Raw genomic sequence first — 12,154 nt, forward strand, 5'->3', positions numbered from 1 at the left:
CCCGCCGGATGCCCCGCCCCTCCCCCGGCCCCCCACTTCCCCACCCTGGGCGACCTCAGTGCGTGGTTCTGGCGCTCAGGCTCCGAGGCCGCCCGCGGGCGCAGCCCCAGCCCCGGCGCCGAAGTGGGACAGGTGCTGGGGAAAGGAAAATGCCGGGGCTCGCCGCCTCGACTCTCGTCTCCGGGGCGGCCCACCCTTGGTGGCAACCTCCCCGGCTGCAAACCCCCTGGGCCACCCTCAGTGGGCAACACCACCTGGGCGTGGAGGCATCTGGGGATGGAGGCGAGGTGGGGGGCGGGTGGCTAGAGACCCGAGAGAGGAAGAAGGAGGAAGGGGATGAAAGGTCTGTGTAAGGTGGGAAGCCTGCACGATTCGGAGCCAAAAGCCCAGCTCTAAGAGGACTCGCTTATGCCGGCTTTCCTTGGGCTCCTCAGTCACCAATCCGAGCCCCTTTGACCCTTACCCTTTACCCTAACGACTCTCTGCCTGGCCAAAGGAATAAACCCTCGTGTGTGTTTACATCCCAGATCATCCCTGGGACTGAAGGGCTGAGAAGCTTGCGGTCCACATTCGAACTCTGATGACTTTACATTGACTCCGAGGAGAGCAGCTAGCAGCTTGCGAAGAAGCTGAAGCTGCCGGCCGATTTGCTTTCAGTCTTAGGGTGTTTCTTAGCTCCAGCCCTGAGCCCGTGATAGGGACTTCAAAGGCATCGCCTCAGCCTAGAGGGTATTAGGGGAGGTGCCCAGCGTTCCTGGAGGATTCAGTGCTTTGTAAACGGAATTTGAAATGAATAGCAGGAATTCAAAAAAAGTCTTTATGTGCAGATATATTGATATTATTTGTTATATATTTATCCATGCTGAGGAAGTCAGAGGGTCATTTGGACTAGAAGGAAGCCCTGCCAGATCAATGTCTTCCTCCTCCTCCTCCCCACCCCACCTCGCTCCTGCTAGGCCCAGAGGTTCCATCTCTTAGCTTGGATGTGTCTTCTCTCCTATGGAAGTACTTTAGAGATGGCAGTTGAGCCTTGCCTGGTATGTCTCCCTCACCTGGTGTGAGGGATGTGGGTGAGCATTGGAGCAAGCTATCTAAGGCTGCAGTGGCTTTGCTGTTGCCTGAGGCCTGGTGTTCTAGGACCCCTCTTGCTTGTCCTCACCACCATCAAAAACTATTGCCAGCAACGTGGACATGGCGCTGGCCATTTTATTTTGCTTTGGGAACCTCTCCCCAAGACATTCTACTTGGCCACTCCTAACCTCTCATGCACCCCACCCCTACTCCTGCACACTGCATATACACACACACACACACACCCCTTAAAAAATATTTGGCCTAAGTTGCATCAAGGGGAACGTGAAGATTTGGAAATGATCTGTTTAAGCCAATCAATATGTGAACTCAAAATGCATTATTAAGGAGGAAATCGCCTCCGTGGGGCCTGATGATGCAGACCCCACCAATTCTGCTTTGATTTAAGTTGAGTTTACTGTCATCGCTGATTTTAATTAACCCAGAAATTACTGAATCTCCATTTCTTGAAAGCCCTTAGGGCTTTAGGGCTACTTTGCTCCTTGGTTTGAGGCCGAAACAGATCCTGAACACCTCTATTCGCACTAGTCTGTGTCTCACCATTTGGCTGCCTCATTTATCTGGCGAAACGAAGGTTGGGGCAAGATGATTATTTCCTGGCTGAAGCTCTAGCTCCTCTGAGCCCTTTCCTGTTGGGGGCCAGGCTTCCTGCCCTACAGGAGATGATGGGAAACCAAGGAGCAGGGTGGGGAGAGCTGTGGGAAACCTTGTGAAGAATGTAGATGTTAATGATTATTTTATTTGAGGCTAGAACCACAACATAACCATAATAATAATAATACCTACCTTTGTATAGCATTGGAGTGTTTACAAAACTCTTTCACTTGTGTTATTTCATTTGTTTCTCACTATAACTCTCCATGTTGTAATTGAGGAAACTGAGTCTATGAGCATCTGTGAGTGGCTTGCTCAAGATCACATGGCTGGTGAGTTCCTGAGCCAGGACTCAACCCCAGTAGTCCTAACTCTACATCCAGGGTTCTTTTCAGTATGGTATAGCGCCTCCATGTAATGCCAAAATAGTCTTTTTCAGGCAGATTGCTTTTCTTAATTATTTCTCCTATCAGTAACATCTACTGACCAAGGCCTGGACTCTCAGAGAGGCAGCTTGGTGTAATGGAAAGAGGGTTGTTTGGGAAAGTGCTAAGAACCAGGTCCTAGTCCTTCCTTACCCATCGCTAGCAATGGGACCTCAAGCAATCCCTGACATTTGACTGAGTAGTGCCAGCCTGATACCACGGACTGTATTTTGGTCTTCTCTTTACCTCTTAAATATGGATATCAATGTACCTGCCCTACCTCCCTCACAGGAACATCCCGTGAGCAATGAGGTACGGATGGGAAAGAGTTTTGTATACTGTAAACTACTGGATTCATGCTGGAGTTTTTTTGGTTTTGGTTTTTGGGGATTTTTTTTTTTTTTTTTTTTTTGAGACAGGGTCTCACTCTGTTGCCCAGGTTGGAGTGCAGTGGTGCAATCATGGCTCACAGCAACTTCAAACTCTTGGACTCAAGCGATCCTCCTGGACTCAAGCGATCCTCCTGCCTCAGCCTCCCAAGTAGCTGGGGCTACAGCATGCACCACCACCACCACACCCAGCTAATTTTTTTTTTTTTTTTCACTTTTAGTAGAGACAAGCTCTTGCTATGTTACCCAGCTGGTCTTGAACTGCTGGACTGAAGTGATCCTTTAGTCTCGGGGTCTCAAAGTGCTGGGGTTACAGGTGTGAGCCACTGCACCCAACCATGCAGGAGTTATCAGTGTCAGCATCACCAAACTCCTTAGGTGTAGCACAGAGGACTAAGGGTGATACGGGCCTGGGCTCTGCCCTCCTGAAACTTACTAGATAAAGCAGGACATTTCGGGGGTCCCAGGGTAATTTAGGCCCCAAACCAACCTCTAACTAAATCCATAGGGTAATTAGTTTAATCCTCTGCTTTGTTCTGTGATCAGAGCCCTTGTCTCGCTGGTAAAACAGCCCAGCCCTATGCCCCCACCCCGCCCCCCACCCCCCCAAAAAATTCCAGTGGTTTAGATCTTTAGAGTTATCAGAATGAAGCAAATTTGAAGCTTCTAGTTGTCCCTTTGTTCCCTGCACCTCAATCAATTGAAGGTGAAGTTAGTTTTGGAACTTAGGATCTCAGGACTGCCAAAGGGCTCATTCTAAGTTACCTGTCTTGAAAGGGACCGGGTTAGGGGGGCGGGGCGGGGAAACAGAAAGAGCTGTGCAAACTGCAGGAAAGAGTGACCATGTGTTACACTGTGAGCTCTCTAGTGTTTCACTTATGTTTCAGGGGACAAGCGGGGTAGGGGAGGAGTCCTTGCCCCTATTTGTTATTGGTAAATTTCAAAGGCATGAGCCTTTTTTGCAAGAAGGGTTGCTAAGGTAGATATATTCCAGCTGCCTACAGAGTACTGGATACTAAGTACTGGCTCCCAGAGAACAAATGGCCTGGTCTCTGCCCTCTGAGAGCCCCAGGTGTGGATGGGAAGACAGCATGTCCGGATAAACTGAACTCTGTAAACAACCAACAACCTTTTTGGATTTTATAGCCAAGGGAGTGAAAATGAGGAAAGGGGCTGAAATCACCCCAGAGGCCTCACCAGGTCAAGCTCTTCAGCTTGCTGACCACTCGCCTCTTCCCTGAGACTCCTAGGCTCTAAACAAAGTTCTTTCTTAAAAATTAATTTTTTTTAACATTAGAGATGAGGGGCAGAGGGTCTTGCAATGTTGCCCAGGCTGGTCTGGAACTCCTGGGCTCAAGTGATCCTCCAGCCTTGGCCTTCCAAAATGCTGGGATTATAGGTGTGTGAGCCACCATGCGCAGCCAACAAAGTTCTTAATCAAACATGCAGTGCTAGAAGTGGAAGGGACTCTAAGAAATCTGCCCTCCTGAAAAACTGGTTATGGTTGGCCACTGCCAACAAAATCAAGTCCATGAGCCTTCATCTAGCCTTTAGGGCCCTCCCTGATCTACTTCTAGCCTCCTTTCCTTCCATATCCCTCACAAGCCCTCTTTTCTGACCTGACTAGCCCCCTTGGCATTCCTTGGATAACGCATTCATTTTGTCAGCTCTGCTTCCTCAGCCTTTTTTTTTTTTTTTTTTTTTAACACTTAAAAAAATTGTACAGATGAGGCTGGGTGTGGTGGCTCACACCTGTAATCCCAGCACTTTGGGAGGCCAAGGCGGGTGGATCACCTGAGGTCAGAAGTTCAAGACCAGCCTGGTCAACATGGTGAAACCCCGTCTCTACCAAATATACAAAAATTAGCCAGGCGTAGTGGCAGATGCCTGTAATCCCAGCTACTCAGGAGGCTGAGGCAGGAGAATCGCTTGAATCCGGGAGGCAGAGGTTGCAGTGAGCAGAGATCGCGCCATTGGGCTCCAGCTTGGGCAACAAGAGTGAAACTTTGTTCAAAAAAAAAAAAAATTGTACAGATGAATTCTTGAGTTCTCGTTTGTTGCCCAGGCTGGTCTTGAACTCCTAGCCTCAAGCGATCCTTCCCTCTTCGCCTCCCAAAGTGCCGGGATTACAGGTGTGAACCACCATAGTGGCCTCACACACTTTTTGTTGTTGGGTTTTTTGTTTTTTGTTTTTTGTTTTTTTGAGACGGAGTTTTGCTCTTGTCGCCCAGCCTGGAGTGCGATGGCGTGATCTTGGCTCACTGCAACCTCCCTCTCCTGGGTTCAGGCAATTCTCCTGCCTCAGCCTCCTGAGTAGCTGGGATTATAGGCACGTGCCACCACACCCAGCTAATGTATTTTTAGTAGAGACAAGGTTTCACCATGTTGGCCAGGCTGGTCTTGAACTCCTGATTTCATGTGATCCACCCACCTTGACTTCTCAAAGTGCTGGGATTACAGGCATGAGCCATGGCACCTGGCCCCTCCCACAGCTTTTTACATGTCCTTCTCAGCTTATTGAAATCTCACTCAACTGTTACTCAAGACAGCTCTCTCAACCGGGTGCGGTGGCTCACGCCTGTAATCCCAGCACTTTGAGAAGTCAAGGTGGGTGGATCACTTGAGGTCAGGAGTTCAATACCAGCCTGAGCAACATGGCAAAACCCTGTCTTTACTTAAAATACAAAACTTAGCCGGGTGTAATGGCACGTGCCTGTAATCCCAGCTACTTCAGAGGCTGAGGCAGGAGAATCGCTTGAACCTGGGAGGCAGAGGTTGCAGTGAGCTGAGATCCTGCCACTGCACTCTAGCCTGGGTGACAGAGCGAGATTCTGTCTCAAACAACAAACAAACAAACCAACAAAAGACCATTCTCTCATGCCCCTTTCCCTGACACCCACACCCTCCCTATGGAAGTTGACTGCTCCTCTGGGGTACCCCCACAGTTTTTAGCTTGTCCCTTTAGTTAGCACTTCTACACTCTGCCTGTCTATCTCTCCGACTAGATTTTAAGTTCCTTGGATAAAAGGACTCAGTACTTCTCATCTGTGTGTCACAGCCTCCTTCATCTCCCCCCAAGACCTCCCACCTTGGCACAGAGTAGGACTTGTTTTACAGTGGAGAAGCTGAGGCCCAGACTTGACTTCCCTTCTTGCCGAAGACTCATTTTAAAGTCTGGGTCTCTTTTGGTCTTTCTCTTCCCACTCAGTGGTTAAGCACACAATCTCCAAAGTTAGACAGACATGGTTTGAATACTGGCTCCACCACTTCCTAGCACTATTGCCTTGCATACTTTTCTCTGAGCCTCAATTCCCTCATTTGTGAAATGGGGGCTACTAAGTACCTCCTGAAAACATTATAAGGGCCGGGCGCAGTGGCTCATGCCTGTAATCCCAACACTTTGGGTAGCCAAGGCGGGTGGATCAGTTGAGGTCAGGAGTTCGAGATCAACCTGGGCAATATGGTGAAACCCCGTCTCTGTATATAGAAAAGAAGAAGCAGCAGCAAACGTTATAAGGATCACATGAGTTCTTGTATGTTAAGCACTTAGAACAGTGCCTGGCACCCAGTAGATGCTCCATAGTAGTTTAAAAAATAATAATAAGGAATTTTTAGAGTTCAGAACTTGAGAGCACCTGCTTCATTTAAGCCTAGGAATAAAACTCACAACCTGAACGTAAAGAAAAAGAGGTATTTTTCGGAAGGAGAATAGAATAAAATTTAGCAAGAACTTTCAGCAAAATTATTACCTCTTGCCCCAAAGAGACTAAAGAATATTGAAGAACAGCACCCATTTCAGTGGCCCACATTAGTGGGTACTCAACAAATTCCACTGAATTCGGGGTACTGCTTTTCTCTTGCCGTGGTGGTGATTCTGTACAGGCTTAGGGATGTTAGCAGGGACGGAGGTGCCTTGCAGAACCCACTTACATCATTCTTGATCCATTTAATGTACCTACAGCTGAGCTCCCCTCCACCTGGCCAAATCCTTTGAGCCCCACCTACGTGAAGCTTTCGGGTAATGCCTTTGCCTCTGAGAAGTCCTCTCGTCCCTGAACTCTTGGCCCTGTAGGTAAGTACTGCACAGTTTAGCACTCTTCTGTGCCTGTTCCTTAGTCAGACAGCCCCATCTGAGAGCAGGCATCTTGTCATAGAAGTCAGCATTCCCCATAATGCCTGGCAGCATTTGTGCAGACCACACTCCATGAATACTTTGGGATTGACTGACAAGTAGGCATTCATGAGGAGCAGTAAGGGCATGGGTCCCCTCAAGTCCTGCCCACCATGCCTTCTATCCATCCTCTGTCCCCACACACACCACACTTCTCAAACCAACCACCTACAGACACTCCAGTGTAGCCATCTTGTCTTAGAATTTGTAAATATCTGGACAGCAAGGGCCACGTTTTCCTGTGTCCTCCACGCAGCACAGCATAGAGCTTCTAGCATTAACAGCAGAGAGTAAGCACATAGTGTCACGAGCTATAGATAACTCAGTAAAGATACCATTCTTAGTTCGGCTCTCTCTCTCTCTCTCTTTCTCTCTCTCTCTCTCTTTCTCTCTCTCTCTCTCTCTCTTTCTCTCTGTGTGTGTGTGTGTGTGTGTGTGTGTGTGTGATGTGTGTTTATATGTATTCTTGTGTGCCTGTTCTTGCTCATTAAACTGCAAGAGCTCCATGGGAATTGTCCATTTTGTGATGAAAGTTAGAAGATGATTTAAAAACAAGTTAAAACCTGGGATTTGGATTTTTTTTTTTTTTCTTTACAATCTAGGGAATGAATGTTCTGCCTTTAGTACACATTCAGTTTATACTCTTACCAAATTTTCTCAAACTTTAATGTACATCAGAATCACCTGGGACAGCTCCCTAAAATTTAGATTCCAAGGCACCATCCCACTTAGGGTTTTATTGAATAGGTTGGGGTGGTGCCTCTTACTTTGCATTTCAAACAATCTCTACAGTAAATTACAGAACCAGTGGGTTCTGGGACTACATCTTGAAGGACATTAAGCACTTTTTTCCTTTTCATCTTTACCATAGATCCCCAAATGTTTCACTACCAAGGGTTTTTTATTATTTCTTTCCCTTCATGGACCCCATTTGACACACAGTTATATGTCACTTAGTATGTGCCAGACACTGATTGAAGGACTTTACAAATATTAGCTTATTTAATACTCATAACAACCCCATAATGTACATACTATATCTTTCCTCTTTTATAAATGAAGAAATTCAGGTACAGAGAGATTCAGTGATGACTTGCCCAAGCTTGTCCAACTAGTACATTTTTAGTCAGTTGAAGTCAAATTCAAATGAAATTAACTGCCAGGCGCAGTGGTTCACACCTGTAATCCCAGCACTTTGGGAGGCCGAGGCGGGCAGATCACAAGGTTAGCAGTTTGAGACCAGTCTGGCCAATATGGTGAAACCCTGTCCCTACTAAAAATACAAAAATTAGCCGGGTGTGGCAGTGGGTGCCTGTAGTCCCAGCTACTACTCAGAAGGCTGAGGTAGGAGAATCACTTGAACCCAGGAGGTGGAGATTGCAGTGAGCCGAGATCGTGCCACTGCACTCGAGCTCAGGTGAGAGATTGAGACTCCGTCTCAAACAAACAAACAAACAAAAACAGTTTAAGGCGTAAAATTCACTGGTATTTAGTACATTCCCAGTGCTGTACAACCACTACCTCTCTAGTTCCAAATTGTTTTTATCACCCTAAAATGAAACTCCCTACCTGTCAAGCAGTTGCTCCTTGTTTCCCCCTCCCCTCAACCTCTGGCAATTACCTATCTTCTTTCTGTTTCTGTGGATTTGCCTATTCTGGATATTTCATTTACATGGAATCATAGGCCAGGCACAGTGGCTCAAGCCTGTAATGCCAGCATTTTGGGAAGCCAAGACAGGAGGATCACTTCAGGCCAGGAGTCCAACACCAGCTTGGGCCATATAGCAAGACTCCACCTCTTTCCTTAAAGAACTAAAAGTAGAACTACCTTTTGAACCAGCAATCCCACTATTGAATATCTATCCAGAGGAAAATAAGTCATACTAGCTGGGCCCAGTGGCTCATGCCTGTAATCCCAGCACTCTGGGAGGCTGAGGCGGGTGGATCATGAGGTAAGGAGTTCAAGACCAGCCTGGCAACATAGTGAAACCCCCATCTCTATTAAAAATACAAAAGTTAGCTGAGCATGGTGACACATGCCTGTAATCTCAGATATTCAGGAGGCTGAGGCAGGAGAATCGCTTGAACCCGGGTGGCGGAGCTTGCAGTGAGCCGAGATCATGCCAGTGCACTCCAGCCTGGGTGACAGAGACTCCATCTCAAAACAACAATGACAACAACAATAACAACAACAACAACCAGGGTGCAGTGGCTCACACCTGTAATCCCACCACTTTGGGAGGCCAAGGCGGGAGGATCCCGAGGTCAGGAGATCGAGACTATCCTGGCTAACATGGTGAAACCCCGTCTCTACTAAAAATACAAAAAAAAAAAAAAATTAACTGGGCGTGGTGGCAGGCACCTGTAGTCCCAGCTACTCAGGAGGCTGAGGCAGGAGAATGGCGTGAACCCGAGAGGTGGAGCTTGCAGTGAGCCGAGACTGCGCCACTGCACTCCAGCCTGGGAGACAGAGCAAGACTCTGTCTCAAAAAAAAAAAAAAAAAAAAGGCCGGGCGCGGTGGCTCAAGCCTGTAATCCCAGCACTTTGGGAGGCCGAGACGGGCGGATCACGAGGTCAGGAGATCGAGACCATCCTGACGAACACGGTGAAACCCCGTCTCTACTAAAAATACAAAAAATTAGCCAGGCATGGCAGCGGGTGCCTGTAGTCCCAGCTACTCGGGAGGCTGAGGCAGGAGAAAGGCGTGAACCCGGGAGGCAGAGTTTGCAGTGAGCTGAGATCTGGCCACTGCACTCCAGCCTGGGCGACAGAGCAAGACTCCGCCACAAAAAAAAAAAAAGAAAAAAAAAAAAGTCATACGTAAAAGATACTTGCACGGGCATGTTTATAGCAACACAATTCAAAATTGCAAAAATATAGAACCAGCCCAAATGCCCATCAATCAACGAGTGGATAAGGAAATTGTGAGATAGATATCTAGATAGATAGATAGATAGATAGACAGACAGATAGATAGATATGCCGGGAAGGGGGGGTGGCTCATGCCTGTAATCCCAGCACTTTGGGAGGCCAAGGCAGGCGGATCACTTGAGGCCAGGAGTTCGAGACCAGCCTGGCCAACATGGCAAAACCCCGTCTCTACTAAAAATACAAAAATTAGCTGGACGTGGTGGCACGTGCCTGTAATCCTAGCTACTCAGGAGGCTAGGTCATAAGAATCACTTGATCCATGGAGGCAGAGCTTGCAGTGAGCCAAGATCGCACCACTGCACTCCAGCCTGGGTGACAGAGCAAGACTGTCTAAAAAAAAGAAAAAATTGTGAATGTGTGTATATATATATATATATATACACACACACAATGGAATACTACTCAGTCACATAAAGGAACAAAATAATGGCATTTGCAGCAACCTGGATGGAACTGGAGACCATTATTCTAAGTGAAGTAAGTAACTCAGGAATGGAAATCCAAACATCATATGTTCTCACTCATAAGTGGGAGCTAAGCTATGAGGATGCAAAGGCATAAGAATGATACAAAGGACTTCTGGGTCTCAGGGGAAAGGGTGGGAGGGAGGTGAGGGATAAAAGCCTACACATTGGCCGGTGTAGTGGCTTATGCCTGTAATCCCAGCACTTTGGGAGGCCGAGGTGGGCAGATCACTTGAGATCAAGAGTTCGAGACCAGCCTGGGCAACATAGTGAAACCCTGTCTCTACTAAAAATACAAAAATTAGCTGGGTGTGATGGCGCGTGCCTGTAGTCCTAGCTACTAGGGAGGCTAAGGCAGGAGAATCACTTTTGAGACTCTGTCTCAAAAAAGAAAGAAAGAAAAGAAAATTCCAAAATCTGGTATGTCATTCTGCCTGAGTATTCTTTTTTTTTTCTTTTTTTTTTTTGAGACGGAGTCTCGCTCTGTCGCCCAGTCTGGAGTGCAGTGGCCAGATCTCAGCTCACTGCAAGCTCCGCCTCCCGGGTTTACGCCATTCTCCTGCCTCAGCCTCCCGAGTAGCTGGCACTACAGGCGCCCGCCACCTCGCCCGGCTAGTTTTTTGTATTTTTTAGTAGAGACGGGGTTTCACCGTGTTCCCCAGGACGGTCTCGATCTCCTGACCTCGTGATCCGCCCGTCTCGGCCTCCCAAAGTGCTGGGATTACAGGCTTGAGCCACCGTGCCCGGCCAAGTTTTCTAACTAACTAGAATTTCACCACTAAACCTGGGCACGGTGGCTCAAGCCTGTAATCCTAGGACTTTGGGAGACTGAGGCGGGTGGATTGCCTGAGTTCAGGAGTTTGAGACCAGCCTGGGCAACATGGCGAAACCCCGTCTCTACTAAAAATACAAAAAATTAGCTGGGCATTGTGGCGGGCACCTGTAATCCCAGCTACTCGAGATGCTGAGGCACAAGAATTGCTTGAACCCAGGAGGCAGAGGTTGCAGTGAGCCGAGATTGCGCCACTGCACTTCAGCCCAGGCAACAGAGCAAAACTGTCTCAAAAGAAACCCAATAATAATAATTTCACCACTAAGGATGCACATGGCTATGTCTTGGGGGCCAAATATAAAGCCCCTTAACTGCCCCCCAAAAATGTGACAGCCTGTGCTGGACTTACCAGAGAGGCCTTCCAGACCTGAAGCTGAGGTGAGAATGCTGTCTCAACACAAGGCCGATCACATGATTTTATCTCCTGAATTTTCAAGGGTGTGGACAAAAAGCAACTCAAATAGGCTTGCATCTCCTCTGGAGTTTTGTGATACCCACTGCCCACGGCTGAGAGCCCCATTTGATGTTCTAAGTGTTGCCCTCTCCAAAAGGGTCCCTTGTTGCTCCGAGACCGAATAACCAGGCTGGATTCAAAACCATTAGCCCCGCCTTTGCTTAGCAGAATAAAATGAACATCAAGGCGAGCCTTGAAGGGGGAAGATGCCACGAAACCTGTGCTGGAGAGGTGAGGGGTGAATGAGGAGCAGTGAAGGCTTCTTCATCTCTGTAGTGCCAGGACCTAGCAGAAAGCCTGGCACCAATACGAAAGCGTTCAATGTGTGTTTGTTGACTGAATGTCTGACTGAAAGAGAGCCTTCTTCTGGGTCTGGAGGTCATCATGGAGGCATTGTAGAGCTGCTCTGTGGGGACAGAGAATGGAAGGAAGTTGGCACGGGTCTGGAGTGTCCTGCCAGGACCTACACAGACCATGTTTTTCTCTGCCTGAAAATTTCTCCCAGGCAAAGTTCTCAGCGCCTGCAAGTCTCAAAAGTAGATTCCTCCAAGCTCACGGTGTACTTTATTGGACTAAACTCAACTCAGGGAAACTTAACAGTGGCATAGTGTTGTGAGGAGAATCCAATGAGAGCACCTATATAAAAGCATATTGAGGCCTGGCGCGGTGGCTCACGCCTGTAATCCCAACACTTTGGGAGGCCAAGGTGGGCAGATCAAGAGGTCAGGAGTTCGAGACCAGCCTGGCCAATATGGTGAAACCCCGTCTCCACTGAAAAAAATTCAAAAATTAGCTGGGCAT

The sequence above is a fragment of the Chlorocebus sabaeus genome, chromosome X (genome assembly GCF_047675955.1).
Source record: "Chlorocebus sabaeus isolate Y175 chromosome X, mChlSab1.0.hap1, whole genome shotgun sequence".
NCBI classification, from domain to species: Eukaryota; Metazoa; Chordata; class Mammalia; order Primates; family Cercopithecidae; genus Chlorocebus; species Chlorocebus sabaeus.